Source organism: Salvelinus alpinus, chromosome 12 (assembly GCF_045679555.1).
Source record: "Salvelinus alpinus chromosome 12, SLU_Salpinus.1, whole genome shotgun sequence".
In the NCBI taxonomy this organism is placed as follows: Eukaryota; Metazoa; Chordata; class Actinopteri; order Salmoniformes; family Salmonidae; genus Salvelinus; species Salvelinus alpinus.
In genome coordinates, this window is record NC_092097.1 from 31,992,867 (window position 1) to 32,011,813 (window position 18,947).

At 42.4% G+C, this 18,947-nt stretch overlaps 1 protein-coding gene across 2 annotated transcripts in view; it reads left to right on the top strand.

Moving 5' to 3' along the window:
- Window positions 1–18,947, top strand: part of LOC139535878 (retinoic acid receptor gamma-A-like) — a 113,730-nt gene that overhangs the window by 85,260 nt on the left and 9,523 nt on the right. The window lies entirely within an intron of this gene.

The window sequence follows — 18,947 nt, forward strand, 5'->3', positions numbered from 1 at the left end:
CATGTTTGTTTTCTTTCTGAATGACTTCAGATGAAGGATTTAGCTCTCTCTCACAATATGGGCCCCCTGACCTTGTGAGGTGTTTAGAAACTAACAACCAAAGTCAAAATGAAAATTGATCCTTTAAAGGGATGATGAAAGCCTATGACACATTTCAGTAGAGATCCGGGTAACTAATGCAATGCGAAAAAACAACTTAAAAACATAATTATCTAACTTAAAGGTTAATTTGAGGGCAAAACTGTTAATGAAAAATGAATAGATGCATGAATAAGTAGGACAGTACAGCTTGACCCAGTAACAACTGAGGCCTTGGGCCCTCTCTCTTTCTGGAGGCTTTACACAGGCCTTGGAGTACAACAGGGCCCTCTCTCTTTCTGGAGGCTTTACACAGGCCTTGGAGTACAACAGGACCCTCTCTCTTTCTGGAGGCTTTGCCCAGACCTTGGAGTACAACAGGGCCCTCTCTCTTTCTGGAGGCTTTGCCCAGGCCTTGGAGTACAACAGGGCCCTCTCTCTTTCTGGAGGCTTTGCCCAGGCCTTGGAGTACAACAGGGCCCTCTCTCTTTCTGGAGGCTTTGCCCAGGCCTTGGAGTACAACAGGGCCCTCTCTCTTTCTGGAGGCTTTGCCCAGGCCTTGGAGTACAACAGGGCCCTCTCTCTTTCTAGAGGCTTTGCCCAGGCCTTGGAGTACAACAGGGCCCTCTCTCTTTCTGGAGGCTTTGCCCTTAGCTAACACACAACATTGTTTAAATGTTTTTATTTAACTAAGCAAGTCAGTTAAGAACACATTCTTATTTACAATGACAGTCTACACCAGCCAAACCCAGAGCAATAGTGCGCCGCCCTATGGAACTCCCAATCACAGCCGGTTGTGATACAGCCTGAATTCGAACCAGGCTGCAGTGACGCCTCTAGCACGGAGATGCAGTGCATTAGACCGCTGCGCCACTTGGGAGCCTGTTTAATGCCTGTTTGAGTGAGATGGAGTGAAAGAGAATGGGTGTGAGAAAATAATTGGAGTTGTTATTGTTATGTAGCCTATCTACCCTCACCACTGTATTTCATATGATAATACTCTGTCTCTGGACACATGGAGTTTCTGGCATGCTCATTTGAATATGAAAGATGAGGGGGCCTTGCCATTGAGCTAAAATAATATGTTCCAACATAGACGTAACATAGCAAATGTAAATCCGGGACACTCCAATTAGTATGATATGTTACGTTTCATATGGTATGTATTAATTTGTGGATATCAATCATCCATTCCGTATAATATGTTGCAAATTTAAAAATACAAAAAAATCCGAATTGCAATTTGTACAATATGTTACAGATTTTACAGAGGCAGCACCCTCTGACCCCTACTTCCCACGGCTATGCCTCTGACATGCGGTAATGATAAAAAGTGGTGTAATAGCCTACACTTTTCTTGATGTTTTAATTATTGTGATAGGCTCATGTTTTACCGGTAGGGCGTACCCCACTATTTACTAATTTGAGTGCCCCGGGTTTACATTTACTATGTTACATTTAGTCCATGAGACCAGGCTGCGTGAAAAGACAGGGAAAATTATTAAAGGTGTTATATTTATCAATTTTATCCAGTTGGCCTACAAACTTTTATGCAAAGCTCTACCCCTTAGCGCCTTTTGTTTTGGTTTAATAAAGGCGAGTTCAAATTCATGGCAGTAGGCTACACTGTGTGCTGGTTAGTTTCAGTTCTTCCAGGTGAAAGACCTATATATCTTCTTTAATCGTGAAGCCACTGGGGTTTCAGGCGCTGTCAGCCCCACAGTGTTTCCCTTAAATGAAGACGGATTATCTGTCAAGGCGAGCAAGGCCACAGCCGGTCTCAACTTGCTTAATACAATCGCCAACTTCTGAAGGGACAGAACAACCACATACTACTTACTATACAATTAGCCTATATTTCAACATCGAAGCTATGGGCATTCCTTTGGTAACACGTTAGGTCCTATAGTGTCCTTATTACAGAGTAATTACGTTTATGTTTGTGCAAATGTGCATAGTGGCCATCACAACACTTTTCAGTTGAAGAGAACAAGATCTATTTTTCCACGAACACCTTGAACGAATTAAGTTCAGTTTATAAACTAATTGTCTCTTATTGTAGTCTACAGCAGTTGGTTGTCTTCACAAAATAGTATCAGTTGTTAGGGAGTTTGAGAAGAGAGAGAATGAGAACACAGGATATAGACTACAAAAATGTCCTTTGATAGGTGTGGAGTTGTGTGTGGATGGCCCTGGTGGTGGAGAGAGAAGAGAGAGCTAGAGCATTGAGTGTTCTTCTTTAGACCGGTGTTCTGTTTCAATCCTCTGTTCCCAAAAACTGGCGAAGACGTGTAATTCCCGAACTATATTCACACCGGTTAGCCCTCATTGTTTCCCTTTCAGATGGATGAGCTAGCTATGACTCATCCTCACCTTGCCAAACACGAATTTGATAAGGTAAATATTCTGAAAGCTGTAGGTCTTTCTCATATGACACCAGCAGAATAGAATGTTTGGCCTACAGGAGAGCACAAAGTATCAGCACTAGTATCAACACAGCCAACCTGTGTGTGGAGGATCCATCCAGGGGGTAGATTGGAATAGAGTCTCTGTCACAGTGTGGAACTTGATCATGTTACAGTACTTCTCAAAATTCTCATAATCTGGGATAGGCATTCAGGGGGCCCTGGGGTGTGTGTGTGGGGGTTTGTGTGCATCTGTGTGTATGTGTGTCTGTGTGTGTGTGTGGCTATCTTTCCTGTTTTCTGTTGTTTTAATGTGAGAGTTCAAGACCTCTCTGTCTCCCTTTGTTTAAATGAGGTTATGGAGAGAGCACAGACAGGCCAAAGTCAGGACCTGTGTATGTATGTATGTGTGTGTGTGTGTGTGTGTGTGTGTGTGTGTGTGTGTGTGTGTGTGTGTGTGTGTGTGTGTGTGTGTGTGTGTGTGTGTGTGTGTGTGTGTGTGTGTGTGTGTGTGTGTGTGTGTGTGTGTGTGTGTGTGTGTGTGTGTGTGTGTGTGTGTGTGTGTGTGTGTGTGTGTGCGTGCGTGCGTGCGTGCGTGCGTGCGTGCGTGCGTGCGTGCGTGCGTGCGTGCGTGCGTGCGTGCGTGCGTGCGTGCGTGCGTGCGTGCGTGCGTGTCCCTCTTTGCACAATGGTGGGCTTCCTAAAAAATAAAGAGAAAAGGATCATTTTAAACACTACTGAGTATAAAGTAGGCACTGTATTGTACAATGATGAAAGCAACACCAAACAAGTGTAACCGGTGTGAAATGGATAGCTAGCGGTGCGTGCTAGTAAGTGACGTCACTCGCTCTGAGACCTTGAAATAGTTGTTTCCCTTGCTCTGCAAGGGCCGTGACTTTTGTGGAGCGATAGGTAACGATGCTTCGAGAGTGACTGTTGTCGATGTGTTCAGAGGATCCCTTGTTCAAGCCCAGGTTGGGGTGAGGAGAGGGACGGAAGTAATGTTGTTACATTGATGCTGTTGACCCGTATCACTGGGTGCTGTAAAGAAAGAGGAGGTGGCTAGCTAGTTAGTGGTGCACGCTAGTAGCGTTTCCATAGGTGACATCGATCGTTCTGAGACCTTGAAGCATTTGTTTCCCTTGCTTTGCAAGGGCCGCAGTTTTTGTGCAGAGATGGGTTATGGTGCTTTGTGGGAGGCAGTTGTTGATGTGTTCAGAGGGTCCCTGATTCGGCCCAGGTTGGGGCGAGGAGAGGGGCGGATGTAACACTTACACTGAAGCAACACTGTTACATAGCATTATTTTGAGTGCTTATGAGTTTGCTGCTGTGTGTGTATTCATCTCACTGAATCATGCATACAGTCGGGTCTTTGTCTTGTCAGAATCCATCAACATAATGTGTTCGCCTTTAATGAAGACCTTAAATTATTCAATTATAATTACAAAAGGCTCAATTAAGAGATGAAACTGTCTGCGGTGATGGGCCAGTAAGAAGAGAGGGATGAAAGAGGAGTGAAGGGGCTTTGATCAGGGATTAACATTTACCCCCTATAATTCCATCACTTCTTCTGTACTCGGGGGGTTTCATCCTTTCAGCAGAGAATACACCAGCATGTCTTCTCTGGGAGTATACCACTAATCCCCTGACTCTCTCTGATTCTCCGCTCTCTCCCCTTGATGTCTTATACAAAACCGCCTTGATGGTCATATAGCCACATCATAGCTACTGTATGTTAGGAAGCTTAGGTGAAATAGGGTTACAACATGCAACATGCAACAATTTCAAAGATTTGATTGAGTTACAGTTTATATAAGAAAATCAGTCAATTTAAATAAATTCATGAGGCCCTAATCTATGAATTTCACATGACTAGGAATACAAAATATGCGTCTGTTGGTCTCAGATACCTTTAAAAAAAATGCCACCATTTATCTCATGCAGCGCGACAATGGGCCTCAGGATCTTGTCACGGTATCTCTGTGCATTCAAATTGCCATCGATAAAATGCATTGTTGTCTATAGCTTATGCTTGTCTATACCATAACCCCACTGCCACCATGGGGCACTCTGTTCACAACGTTGACAAAAGCAAACCGCTCACCCACACAACGGTATACACGTGGTCTGCGGTTGTGAGGCTGGTTGGACGTACTGCCAAATTCTCTAAAATGACATTGGAGGCGGTTTATGGTAGAGAAATGAACATTGAATTCTCTGTTAACAGCTCTGGTGGACATTCCTGCAGTCAGCATGCCAACTGCACGCTCCCTAAAACCTTTAGACATCTGTGGCATTGTGTTGTGTGACAAAACTGCACATTTTAGTGGCCTTTTATTGTCCCCAGCACAAGGTGCACCTGTGTATTGATCATGCTGTTTAATCAGTTTCTTGATATGCCACACCTGTCAGGTGGATGGATTATTTTGTCAAAGGAAAATTCTCACTAAGAGGGATGTAAACAAATTTGTGCACAACATTTGAAAGAAATACGTTTTTTGTGTGTATGGAAAATTTTGGGGATCTTTTATTTCAGCTTATGAAACATGGGACCAACACTTTACATGTAGCGTTGATGTTTTTGTTCAACGTAGTTTGACTAAAGTGCTATGGCTTCAGGATGAAACAATATGGTTAAAGATGAACTGCAAGGTGAGCATATTTTAATGGACAGGGAGAATCAAACCTATATTGCAGTATTTGGTAAAGCATAAACAAACTTTTTTCATGGTCAAATAAAAAATGCCAAATACTTCTACACTCCTCACAGGTGTATGTTTGAGTTTTCATAATACATTTCCTGTATGCACAAAGGCAGCAGTTTGTAAAGTAAAAAAATACACAAACATACTAGGGCCAGATTGATTGAATCTGTCTAAGACAAGGATAGGGAGACAGAGGGAAATACTATTTGTGAGGTAGATGGTAGCTGAGTGGGTTGAGAGGGAGAATGAGAGAGAATACACCCAATGTGTGTGTGTGTGTGTGTGTGTGTGTGTGTGTGTGTGTGTGTGTGTGTGTGTGTGTGTGTGTGTGTGTGTGTGTGTGTGTGTGTGTGTGTGTGTGTGTGTGTGTGTGTGTGTGTGTGTGTGTGTGTGTGTGTGTGTGTGTGCTTCGTGTGTCTGTCCCAGCGCTTAGACGGCCTTCCCTCTGTGTGCTTGCACAGATTTCACAGGCCGGTGATGGAATTCGTTAATGGCATTTTATAGCCTGTCTTCAGTGGGCAAGGGAACACAGTAAGCAATGTGAGCTGTCCGTCCATGGTGCGTCCACTCCTATGGGTCCTACACATTGTCCTGGGACGCCTCTAGGCTGGCCTTCACATAGTGCCACTGGTCCAGAGCCAGTGGAGAAGGACTCCATGTTACACCCCGTCACTCTCCACGAACTTGATTATGTCTATGTGTAGTAGTAGTAGTGAAGCCTAGTAGTAGTGTAGTAGTGTATGTTTGAATTGCTCTCGAGTTATTAGCTGGATTATATTCTGATGTGCTCTTCCAGCCGACCACACAAAATGTATTGATTTTGAGAGACTGATACGTTGATATACTGATTGAGCATTTCACTCTTAAAATGCAAACACAAAGTAGATGCAGGTGAGCTGAAATGCATTGTGGGATTTGTAGCTAGGTTATTTGGATACTCGAACCTCGCTCAGTCAGATGAGGGATTTAGTAATTGCGATGACTGAACCACTTTGATAGTAATGACAAATTGTTTGCTAATTTCATATACCTCAAGCAATCTTCAAAGTAATGGCATTATCTTGGGAAAGTTATTGAGAACCAGTTAGCATGAGGCAGAACCAGGCAGCACTGCGTCACCCGTTGAAGTGAATAGGCTGTTCCACCTAGTCTTGTTCCATCTTGTCTCAAACTCTTTAATTCCACTCCTTGTTTTGTCATAAGTCTTTCCCATCCATGGCCACAACACATCGACTTCAATGGTTGGATGTTAGGAAACAATGGGAACATTTGGGAATTTGGTAGTGCATGTGTGTAGGTCTGTGTGTGTGTGTGTCTTATTGTTGTTGGTTGTCAAGGTGGGTTTAGGAAGGCGTGGCTGTTTGAAGAATGGTGTTGGTCATCTGACAGGAAAGTGTTGTGCGGATAGTAGGGCTAGTTCGTGAGTAGTGGAGATGAGGGGAAATGTTGACTGTTTCATCAAAAAAGGTGCAAAATAAAAGGTAGCTTGATGAGGTGTTGTAAAGAAGAACGGCTGCCTTGTATGCAGGCCGCTGAATGAGAGGGGCAATCCCTCACACATCACTCTTCCTATCGGGACACTGCACGTGCTGGATAAGAGGTAGCCTATCGAAACCGCCATCATGTAACTATGAAGCCAAGAGGATATTAACCACAGGTAATTACTATTACCCCCCCACCACCCACACAGAGAAGCCCTGCCTTCCTGTCTCTGTTAGGAGAAAAACATATGGGAGTAACTATTACATTAAGAACACTGCATCAGATTCTGCACAGTTGTATTTATAGAGTTAACATATACAATAGTTAATTAATTAGTATTAATTAATTAATTAACATGAATTAGGGCTTTCTGAGTGGGATGATTGCACACACTCCTCCTCAGTAGGTGAACTCACTGCATTAAACTCCACGTTATCTGTCAGTGTGTGTGTTGTATTTTATTTATTTAACTAGGAAAGTCAGTTAAGAACAAATTCTTATTTACAATGACAGCCTACACCGGCCAAATTGAGACGACGCTGGGCCAATTGTGCAACGCCATATGGGACTCCCAATCACGGCCAGATATAATACACCCTGGATTCGATCCAGGGACTGTAGTGACACCTCTTGCACTGCTATGCAGTGCCTTAGACCGCTGCACCACTCGGGAGCCCACAGCTCTGTGTCATTCTAGTAAGGGTGTGATAATTCCTCCCAGATTGTGTGTGTGCATGCACTGGTGTGCACTTGTGTGTTTGTGTGTGACCCCCTCTTGCCTGTGTGTTTGGTGTTTCAGTTTTTATGGAGCCATCTCCTGGACAGTAGCCTGGTTTAATCACAGCCTTTCCTTTCAAAGAGGCTCCCAATGACAGGAAGCACTCCTCCTCCCAACAGGGCAGGAAGGCAGGAGGAGGGAGAAAGGTAGGGAGGGGGGGATATGGGACAGGCCAGGTGGGGGAAAGGAGGTGAGGAAGGAGGGGGGAGGAGGGGGGTTGCAGGTATTAAACTTAAGACAGTTGATGAAAGGAAGTGCCACTGTTCCACATTTGACTGAAATTTCATCCTCCCGCACACACATATACACAGTTAGCATATCCTCTCCTGGGGTTCAGGCCTATCTTTTTCCTATAGGTTATCTGTGCAAATAGGCCTATAACCATCCATTAAATAATTTCAGACATTCATACTGCCCACAGCATGCTCAGTTCAAAGAGTGAGTGGTAATGGTAGAGGATATGGGTTTGAAGACACACATGGGATTTTTTTTCCTGTTTGTTGGTATGTACTGAATGGGATGACTGTTAATGTAGTCTCCATTTTCTCCTTCAGATCAGGCTTAGGTGGTGTGTGTGTGTGTGTTGTTGTTCCTCTGTTTCACACTGAAAGTAACACTGAAAACCGTTACACACATTTCAACATGTTCCTACGTTGAAGCCAACCCACACTCACACACATTCACAAACACACACACATTCCACAGCACATTCCAGAACATTTTGTGAGGCGAGAAGTTATGTAAAATGTGAATTTGCAAACCAAATGAGTCTTTGGAGACCTGATAGCACCATAGATTGGAGCATGGCCAATTTAAAACTGAGCGTCTACAGTCATGTACTGAGATTCCATAATGTTGCCACAACAGAAATCTCTGTTGCCATTGTGATAAGATAATGCCATTGTGTATTTAGCAATAATGCCTGAGGGAGTGTGGTATATGGCCAATATACCACGGCTAAGGGCTGTTCTTATGCAAGACGCAATGCGGAGTGCCTGGATACAGGCCTTAGCCATGGTATATTAACCATATGCCACACTCCCTCAGGCATTATTGCTTAAATACACAATGACATTATCTAGAGATTTCTGTATACCACAAATCCCCGAGGTGCCTTATTGCTATTATAAACTGGTTACCAACGTAATTAGAGCAGTATAAATACATGTTTTGTCATCCCCTTGGTATACGGTCTTATATACACCGGCTGTCAGCCAATCAGCATTGAGGGCTTGAACCAACCAGTTTGTAATGATAATTGCCTAAGAACAGCCCTTAGCCATGGTATATTGGCCATATACCACACCCCCTTAGGTTTTATTGTTTAATTAGAACTACATAACGTCATCGGACCTGACCAGGGAAAACTACTATTGCGTATTTACAAGGTATAACTAGGACATAAGGTTTTTGGGTTAGGAAAAACTACTGCCCCTAGAACTATTTTGTTGATGATCCAAAATGTGCCTCTTTTAAGGACTATTAGAGAAAAATACAAGGGAAGGCAAACGTAGACAAAATCACAAGGCCACTTTAAGAAATATAGACTTGTGTAGATACTCCATAGTAACATCCCTTGGAGAGGGTCTGTCAGCGCCCTATTCTGGCTGAAGCCCAACCCTGAGACGTCTTAGCTGCCCCTCAGGCGATGCGTCACACTGTCGCCCACACAACCACGCTGAAGACAGAAAATGAAAGGATCGCTTCATCATGGCATACATTCAACACACTGTGTGTGTGTGTGTGTGTGTGTGTGTGTGTGTGTGTGTGTGTGTGTGTGTGTGTGTGTGTGTGTGTGTGTGTGTGTGTGTGTGTGTGTGTGTGTGTGTGTGTGTGTGTGTGAACATGTTTAACTATACTTGTGGGGACCAGAAGGCTATTTCTAGGGGGGTTAGTGTTACAATTATATTAGGGTTAGAATTAGGGTTAGGGTTTAAATGCCTCTCTCGGCTAGGGGGGCGGTATTTTCACGTCCGGATGAAAAGTGTGCCCAAAGTAAACTGCCTGCTACTCAGGCCCAGAGGCTAGGATATGCATATTATTAGTAGATTTGGATAGAAAACACTCTGGAGTTTCTAAGACTGATGTCTGTGAGTATAACAGAACTTATTTGGCAGGCAAAACCCAGAGGACAAACCATCCAGGATTTTTTTTTTTGAGGTCACTCTCTTTTCAATGGGATTTCTATGTGGATCTAGATTTCTAAGGCACTTGCTTGCAGTTCCTATCGCTTCCACTAGATGTCAACAGTCTTTAGAAATTGGTTGATGTTTTTCCTTTGAGAAATGAAGAAGTAGGGCTGTTCAGAACGAGGGTCGAGTCTAGTGTACTGTTGTGGTTGGGGCGCACGACCTGAAAGCTCACCACTTTGTTTTCATCCGCTATTGAACGCAGCTGGATTAACAAGAAGTTAAGCTTTATTTTGACATAGTGCATGTGTATTTTCAAGAATGTTAAATATTTACAATTCTGTAGTTTGAATTTGGCGCCCTGCACTTTCACTGGATGTTGGTCAGGTGGGACGGTAGCGTCCCATCTAGCGGTTAGGAGTTAGGGTTGGGGTTAAGGTTAGGGTAAAGGTAAGGGTTAGGGGTTAAGGAAAACAGGACTTTGAATAGGAATCAATGTGTCCCCTCCCCGCAAGTTTAGTGAAACAAGACTGTGTGTGTGTGTGTGTGTGTGTGTGCGTGTATGTGTGTGTGGATATTTCTCAACTGTAAGATCCATATGACATACAGTAACCTCCATACTTATTGGGACAGTGAATAATTTTTTCTTCTTCTGGCTCTATACTCCAAAAGTTTGGATATAGTGCAAACTGTCAGCTTTAATTTGAAGGTATTTTCATCCATATCAGATAAACCGTTACAGACTCACAAATATCATACCCACTCCCCAGAAAATTTAGCATGTCTTGGGGGTATGATATTTGTCTGTCTGTAACTGTCTCACTCATCATTATTAAAGAGTCATTTCGGATTATCCGTAATCATGGTCCACATTAATGTAGAATCCACATTAAATGTAGAAGTGTCTAGAAACATATTCTATTCTTATTTACAATAAAAGTGACTCAAAAATGACACAATACATTATTTACCCTTAATTTCTATTGTGCACAAAATAATCTGAGACAGAACCAAAACAAACAGCAAATGCATCCAACAAATTTGGATGCATTTGCGTGCTAAGAATATGGGAAAAAATTATTAACTTTTTACTACTTTAATGCACATAAGGGAATTTATCCTAATACTTTTGATGTCCTAAAATGGGTGGACTATGTACAAAAGCTGCTGTAATTTGTAAACGGTTCACCCGATATGGGTGAGAATACCCTCAAATTAAAGTTGATAGTCTGCACAGGATCGGACCCTTTTTTAAATTTTCGCCTAAAATGACATACCCAAATCTAACTGCCTGTAGCTCAGGGCCTGAGGCAAGGATATGCATATTCTTGATACCATTTGAAAGGAAACACTTTGAAGTTTGTGGAAATGTGAAATGAATGTAGGAGAATATAACATATTATCATCTTTGAAATGCAAGAGAAAGGCCAATATATGACTTAGGAATCTAGGCGCAATTTAGATTTTGGCCACTAGATAGAAGCAGTGTATGTGCAACGTTTTAGACTGATTCAATGAACCATTGCATTTCTGTTCTAGGTGTTGTATCAGACTGCACAAATGTGCCTAATTGGTTTATTAATACATTTTCAAATTCATAACTGTGCTCTCTCCTCCAACAATAGCATGGTATTCTTTAACTTCTCTGCGCTACGGATCCCTTTTACGGGATCCCTTTCCTAAACAATCGCTAGAATTGCAGGGCGCCAAATGCAAAAATATTACTAAAAATATTTGTGAAATATACCAAAACACAGCTTAGCTTGTTGTTAATCCACCTATCGTGTCAGATTTTGAAAATATATTTTACAGCGAAAGAAATCCAAGCTTTTGTGAGTGTAGCTTTCAATGCTACAACAGCTAGCCTTATATTAGCTTGGTTAGCTTGGTCACGAAAGTCAGAAAAGCAATGAAATTAATCGCTTACCTTTGATAATCTTCAGATATTTCCACTCACGAGACTCCCAGTTACACAACAAATGTTATTTTTGTTAGATAAATATTAATTTTATCACAAAAAAACACCATTTGGGTTGCGCATTATGTTCAGAAAATTAAAGCCGTGTTCCGTTCGACAAATTCCAAAAAGTATCCGTAATGGTCGTAGAAACATGTCAAATGTTTTTTATAATCAATCCTCAGGTTGTTTTTAACAAACATAATCGATAATATTTCACCCGGACCATAACCTATTCATTAAGAGACAAAAGGAAAATGGGGTGCCCCTCTCTCGCACGCAGGAAATATTCAGAGGACACCTGACTACTTTTGAAAAAACTCACACATTTTTCAAAATAAAAGCCTGAAACTATGTCTAAAGCCTGTTCACAGCCTGAGGAAGCCATTGGAAAAGGAATCTGGTCGATATCCCTTTAAATGGAGGTTAGACGGGCCAGGGAACACAGATTTTTTTTTTTTTATATCACTTCCGGGTTACATTTTCTCAGGTTTTCGCTTGCAGAATAAGTATTGTTATCTTGTTATGGCTGCAGGGGGCGTATTGAAAAACTGGAAAATATGTGCCCATTTTCAAACGGCCTCTTACTCAATTTTTGCTCGTACAATATGCATATTATTATTACTATTGGATAGAAAACAGTCTCTAGTTTCTAAAACCGTTTGAATTATTTCTCTAAGTGGAACAGAACTCTTTTTACAGCCCATTTCCTATCCGGAAGTGAGATTTCCAAAATCGATGTCTCTCTTCAAGAGCTTGTCTATAAAAGGGCATGTCACTTAAGACTGTAGAAACACGTCATACGCCTTCCCCTGGGTGTCATGCGGAAGTGAGAGCAGAAATGACTTGATTATCTCGTCCTGGGATTGAACACAACCTCTTGGAGTGAGAGTTGCACACTTTATTTTTTTTTCTGGGCGCGAAGTAGGACCTGGACTCGGCTCCTGGAAAACCCTCGTTAAAGGTGAATATGATCTCCGGCTTCGATTTTATTTGATACATGTCACAATATCATCCTAAAGTATGTTTTTTCAATATAGTTTAATTATATTATTGAAATTTATTCTGGACTTTAGACGTGATGCGACGCAAGAATTTTGTCAAGACGGAGAGGTTAGCTCCGCACGGCCAGTGTGCTTGCTAATTCAAGAGGGAAATCGTTCGTTATGGATCCAAAGAAAGACGGTTCTGAACAAAGGACCCCTTGGAGAACATTCTGATGGAAGATCAACAAAGATAAGGACCCAATTTGGGATGCTTTTTCATATATCTGTCGAACTGTGCTATTGCTACCGTTTGACTAGAATCAATGCTGCTGTGTGCTAGCTATTGTAGTAAGCTAATATAACGATATATTGTGTTTTCGCTGTAAAACACTTCAAAAATCGGAAATATTGGCTCTATTCACAAGATCTTTGTCTTTCATTAGCTATCCACCATATATTTTTCTGAAATGTTTTATGATGTGTAATTAGTAGTTGACGTTGGTGTCTGTATTTTCTCTGGCTACTCCCGTGCGATTTCTGACTGTAGCTATGATGGTAGCAGTAATGTAAAACTGATTTATAGCTAAAATATGCAAATTTTTTGAACAAAACATAGATTTATTGTCTAACATGTTATAGGACTGTCATCTGAGGTAGTTTTTTCTAGGTTATTTAGGTTGGTTCTAGGTTAGTTAGGTTGGCTTGTGCATGCTACTTGCATCCTACTTGTGCTGTGAAAAATGTCTGTCCTCTTTTTTATTTGGTGGTGAGCTAACATAAATATATGTGGTGTTTTCTCTGTAAAACATTTAAAAAATCGGACATGTTGGCTGGATTGACAAGATGTTTATCTTTCAAATGCTGTATTGGACTTGTTAATGTGTGAAAGTTAAATATTTAAAAAAAATAGATTTTGAATTTCGCGCCCTGCACTTGAGCTGGATGTTGTCAAAGGTGTACCGGCGTCGGGCTGCAGCCATAACAGGTTTTAAACTCACAGACAATATTTTGACAGTTTTGGAAACTTTGGAATGTTTTCTATCCTAATCTGTAAATTATATGCATATTCTACGATCTGGGCCAGAGAAAATGTCAGTTTTCTGACCCCTAGCGCTAAGAAGTTAACTGTAATAGCTACTGTAAATTGGACAGTGCAGTTAGATTAACAAGAATTTAAGCTTTCTGCCCATATCAGATATGTCTATGTCCTGGGAAATGTTCTTGTTACTTACAACCTCATGCTAATCAAAAGTAGCCTACGTTAGCTCAACTGTCCCGTGGGAGGGACACCAATCCTGTAGAGGTTTTAACCTTAATATCATTGTTTGAGTTCAAATAAAACAATTTGAGTATAGAGCCAAAATAAGAAAAAAAGCTTCACTGTCCCAATAGGGCACTGTATATGACATATTACAAACAACAAAAACAAAAGTTAGCGTAAGGTCTTAACTAAAGCTCCTTCACAATTTGGCTGTTGTAGCAACCAAACCGTTCGGAAACTACAGACGATTTTGTGAGAAGACCGAGTTTCGGGATGTCTTGTAGTCTGTCAAACACTGCTCTAGTTCTGTCACCACCTTTCACCGCAGATGCAGAAGTGCGACATCGGTGGATGCGGTGGATTAAGACGCACCCAATGAAAAATGTCTAACTTTAACAGACGTAATTGTATTACGATGTTTAAAAAATATGCTAATTAGATTTCTGCAGGGTCACGGACATCGGGGGGATTGGAAAAGGAGAGAGGGGCATTTTTTCAGGCTGAGGCTCTCTCTTCCAGTTTTTCCCAGTCACGGGGAGGTTTTCCAATGCAGGTGCCTCTCAAAAAAGGGCACCTATTGGCAGATGGGTAAAAAAAAAGCAGACATCCCTTTCAGCATGGTGAAGTTATTAATTCCACTTTGGATGGTTTATCAATACAACCAGTCACTAAAAAGATACATGCGTCCTTCCGCTCAGGGACTTTAAAACAGTTACATAGTTTAATGGCTGTGATAGGAGAAAACTGAGACAAAATTATAGTTATTCTACAATACGAACCTAACTGACAGTGTGAAAAGAAGGATATTTCAAAACATGCATCCGGTTTGCAATAAAGCACTAAAGTAAAACTGCAAAAAATGTTGCAAAGAAATTACATTTATGTCCTGAATACAAAGTACTTTGTTTGGGGCAAATCCAACACAACACATCACTGAGTACCACTCTTCATATTTTTAAGGATGGTGGTGGTTGCATCATGTTATGGGTATGCTTGTCATCGGCAAGGACTAGGGCTTTTTTGGGGCTAAAAAGAAACTGAATAGAGATAAGCAGAGGAAAAATCTTAGAAGAAAACCTGTTTAAGTCTGCTTTCCAGCAGACACTGGGAGACAAATTCACCTTTCAGCTGGACAATAACCTAAAAGGCCAAATATACACTGGAGTTGCTTACCTAGATGACATTGAATGTCCCTGAGTGGCCTAGTTACAGTTTTGACTTAAATCGGCTTAAAAATCTAGTACTAATGGTATTGGGTGCAGGTAGCCTAGTGGTTAGACTGTTGGGCCAGTAACCGAAAGGTTGCTCGTTGAAATATCCGAGCCGACAAGGTGAAAAGTTGGTTGACGTGCTCTTGAGCAAGGCACCGTAATTTGCTCCGGTGGCGTCTTACTGCTATGTCTGACCCTGTGAAACATATTTCACTGCAGTGTATGTGACAATAAAAAAAAATGGTTACTCCTTAGTCCAAGGACCTTACAAGTTTAAAGGGGGAATTGGCTCTAGAAGCCAAAACAGCCAAATACTCCATCTAAACATGAATCAATTTTCAATTGTGATACGGTTCCAAAAACATAAATCCCTCTACTTTCACATCACATCAAAATAATTTCACAAATGCAAAATACACACTTACTGTAACCACTGTTTTAACTGGTTTTATCACAGTTGCAGCCAACATTATTTTTCAGTGACAACATGTCTTCCATTTACGCACAGGTGTTTGGAGACGCATATGGCTAATTAGAACAGGTAATCCTACATCTGTTTTCCATAAACATGCGCTGTAACATGTTAATATGGCCATGATGGAACCCTAACCCTATAAAGGTGTGTTTAAATTGAACTTTTTTTTTATTATTATTATTTCTTGCCGATATGAAAGATAAGGTCCTTATGCTTCCAAAAGCGTACCTCAAGCAATGCATGTTAATGTTCAGACCGAGTGTCGTGGTTCTTACAAAACTGCCCCCAAAGAAGACACTTCCATCCAATGACTCTTATGTGTAATGGAATGGAACTGTGAGTCATGATAAAGGATATTGGTAGCTAGTACTAATGGTATTGGTTGTGGTGGTAGTAGCCTGTTAGGCTACTGGTAGCTGGTGCTAATGGTAGTGGTGGTAGTATACTGTTAGGCTGTTGATAGTTAGTACCAATGGTATTGGTAGTGGTGGTCTTACAAACAAGGTCAAAGCTAAAGGGTCAGAGTTTTATTCCACCTCTCTACCTACTGGGAGCCTTCTGTCCTCTTAACTCCCATATATTTCACCCTCTCTTTTTCTCTCTTAATTTGTCTCTTCTTCTTTTATTAGATTATTCCTTTATGCTCTTTTCTCCTCTTTTTGAAGTCTTGACACTCTTGTTAACCGCAGGCCCCAGTGTGAGAGAGGGGGCTGGAAGGGGTCGAGGAGGAGGGGTGGGGGTGTGTAGAGGTACACATTCGGGCCAGCGCTGTTCTATCCATTCAAGGTGGCAGCTCCATTTTTGTATTAAAAACATTATAATAATAAGGGGCAGGGATGCAAGAGTTCAGCTGTTGGTGTGAATGGCTGTCCAAGGTGACTGGATCCCAATAAAGAGGTGGTCGGCCTGGTCGGGGGCCTCCTTCCCAGCCCAGACACAGCCTTTATAGGTCAGCTTATGAGCCTGGGCCTCTATTAAACCCTGGTCAGCCTGCGCTAAGGAATTTAGGGCCAAGAAACAAGAGAAAACAGGGGGTTTCGGGGATGGGCATGGGGAGGTGAAGTTGGGGTGAATGAAGGTGAAAGTTGAAAGGCATGTTAGAGAAGATTGGTTTGGGGGCTTGGTCAGTGAATGTGGCTAAATGTATGGGTATATGAGCTTTTTGACCATTTATAAATGTATGTGTGTGTGTATATCTATGCAAATGTATGCTGATGTGTTTTGTCTGTGAAGTCAGGAAAAAACCCAGTGCATTTGAAGTTATATTTAGTAGCTAGATGGTGCATAGATCTGAAATGGTCAGTGATGGAAAAAGGTGAAAAAAAACACGGTTTCCAGACATGGACAAAGGTTTCGCTCATCTGGGCTCCATCGGTGTCATGTTGTCTCTGTGTGTGAAAATGTTTGTCTGTGTGTGTGTTTGTGTGTGTGTATTTTACGTTGTTTATTTTGCTGGTAGCAGTTGAATGACTTTGCCTGTGGCAAAGCAAATGATGTTATATTGTGTTGCATTTTCCCCCTGCAACACAGAAGGGAGGGACAGAGGGAGACAGCAGAGTCTCATAAACAAATCAAATCACATTTTATTGGTCACATACACATGGTTAGCAGATGTTAATGCGAGTGTAGCGAAATGCTTGTGTTTCTAGTTCCGACTGTGCAGTAATATATAACAGGTAATCTAACAATTTCACAACAACTACCTTATACACACAAGTGTAAAGGAATGAATAAGAATATGTACATATAAATATATGGATGAGCGATGGCCGAACGGCATAGGCAAGATGCAGTAGATGGTATAGAGTACAGTATATACATATGAGATGAATAATGTAGGGAATGTAAACATTATATAAAGTGCCATTGTTTAAAGTGACTAGTGATACATTTATTACATCCAATTTTTTATTATTAAAGTGGCTAGAGTTGAGTCAGTATGTTGGCAGCAGCCACTCAATGTTAGTGATGGCTGTTTAACAGTCTGATGGCCTTGAGATAGAAGCTGTTTTTCAGTCTCTCTGTCCCTGCTTTGATGCACCTGTACTGACCTCGCCTTCTGGATGATAGCGGGGTGAACAGGCAGTGGCTCGGGTGGTTGTCGTCCTTGATGATCTTTTTGGCCTTCCTGTGACATAGGTGTTCTGGAGGGCAGGTAGTTTGCCCCCGGTGATGCGTTGTGCAGACCTCACTACCCTCTGGAGAGCCTTACGGTTGTGGGCGGAGCAGTTGCCGTACCAGGCGGTGATACAGCCCGACAAGCTGCTCTCGATTGTGCATCTGTAAAAGTTTGTGAGTGATTTTCGTGACAAGCCAAATTTCTTCTCCTTCTCCTGAGGTTGAAGAGGCACTGTTGTGCCTTCTTCACCACGCTGTCTGTGTGGGTGGACCATTTCAGTTTGTCTGTGATGTGTACGCCAAGGAACATAAAACTTTCCACCTTCTCCACTACTATCCCGTCGATGTGGATAGGGGGGTGCTCCCTCTGCTGTTTCCTGAAGTCCACGATCATCTCCTTTGTTTTGTTGATGTTGAGTGTGAGGTTATTTTCCTGACACCACACTCCGAGGGCCCTCACCTTCTCCCTGTAGGCCGTCTCGTTGTTGTTGGTAATCAAGCCTACCACTGTAGTGTCGTCTGCAAACTTGATGATTGAGTTGGAGGCGTGCATGGCCACGCAGTCATGGGTGAACAGGGAGTACAGGAGGGGGCTGAGAACGCACCCTTGTGGGGCCCCAGTGTTGAGGATCAGCGGGGTGGAGATGTTGTTTGCTACCCTCACCACTTGGGGGAGGCCCCTCAGAAAATCCAGGACCCAGTTGCACAGGGCGGGGTCGAGACCCAGGGTCTCGAGCTTAATGACGAGTTTGGAGGGTACTATGGTGTTAAATGCTGAGCTGTAATTGATGAACAGCATTCTTACATAGGTATTCCTCTTGTCCAGATGGGTTAGGGCAGTGTGCAGTGTGATTGCGATTGCGATTGCCTTGTCTGTGGACCTATTGGGGCGGTAAGCAAATTGGAGTGGGTCTAGGGTGTCAGGTAGGGTGGAGGTGATATGATCCTTGACTAGTCTCTCAAAGCAGTTCGTGATGACGGAAGTGAGTGCTATGGGGCGATAGTCGTTTAGCTCAGTTACCTTAGCTTTCTTGGGAACAGGAACAATGGTGGCCCGCTTGAAGCATGCGGGAACAGCAGACTGGGATAGGGATTGATTGAATATGTCCAGAAACACACCAGCCAGCTGGTCTGCGCATGCTCTGAGGCTAGGGATGCCGTCTGGGCCGGCAGCCTTGCGAGGGTTAACACGTTTAAATGTTTTACTCACGTTTGCTGCGGTGAAGGAGAGCCCGCAGGTTTTGGTAGCGGGCCATGTCAGTGGCACTGTATTGTCCTCAAAGCAAGCAAAGAAGTTGTTTAGTTTGTCTGGGATCAAGACATCGGTGTCCGCGACGGGGCTAGTATTCTGTTTGTACTCCG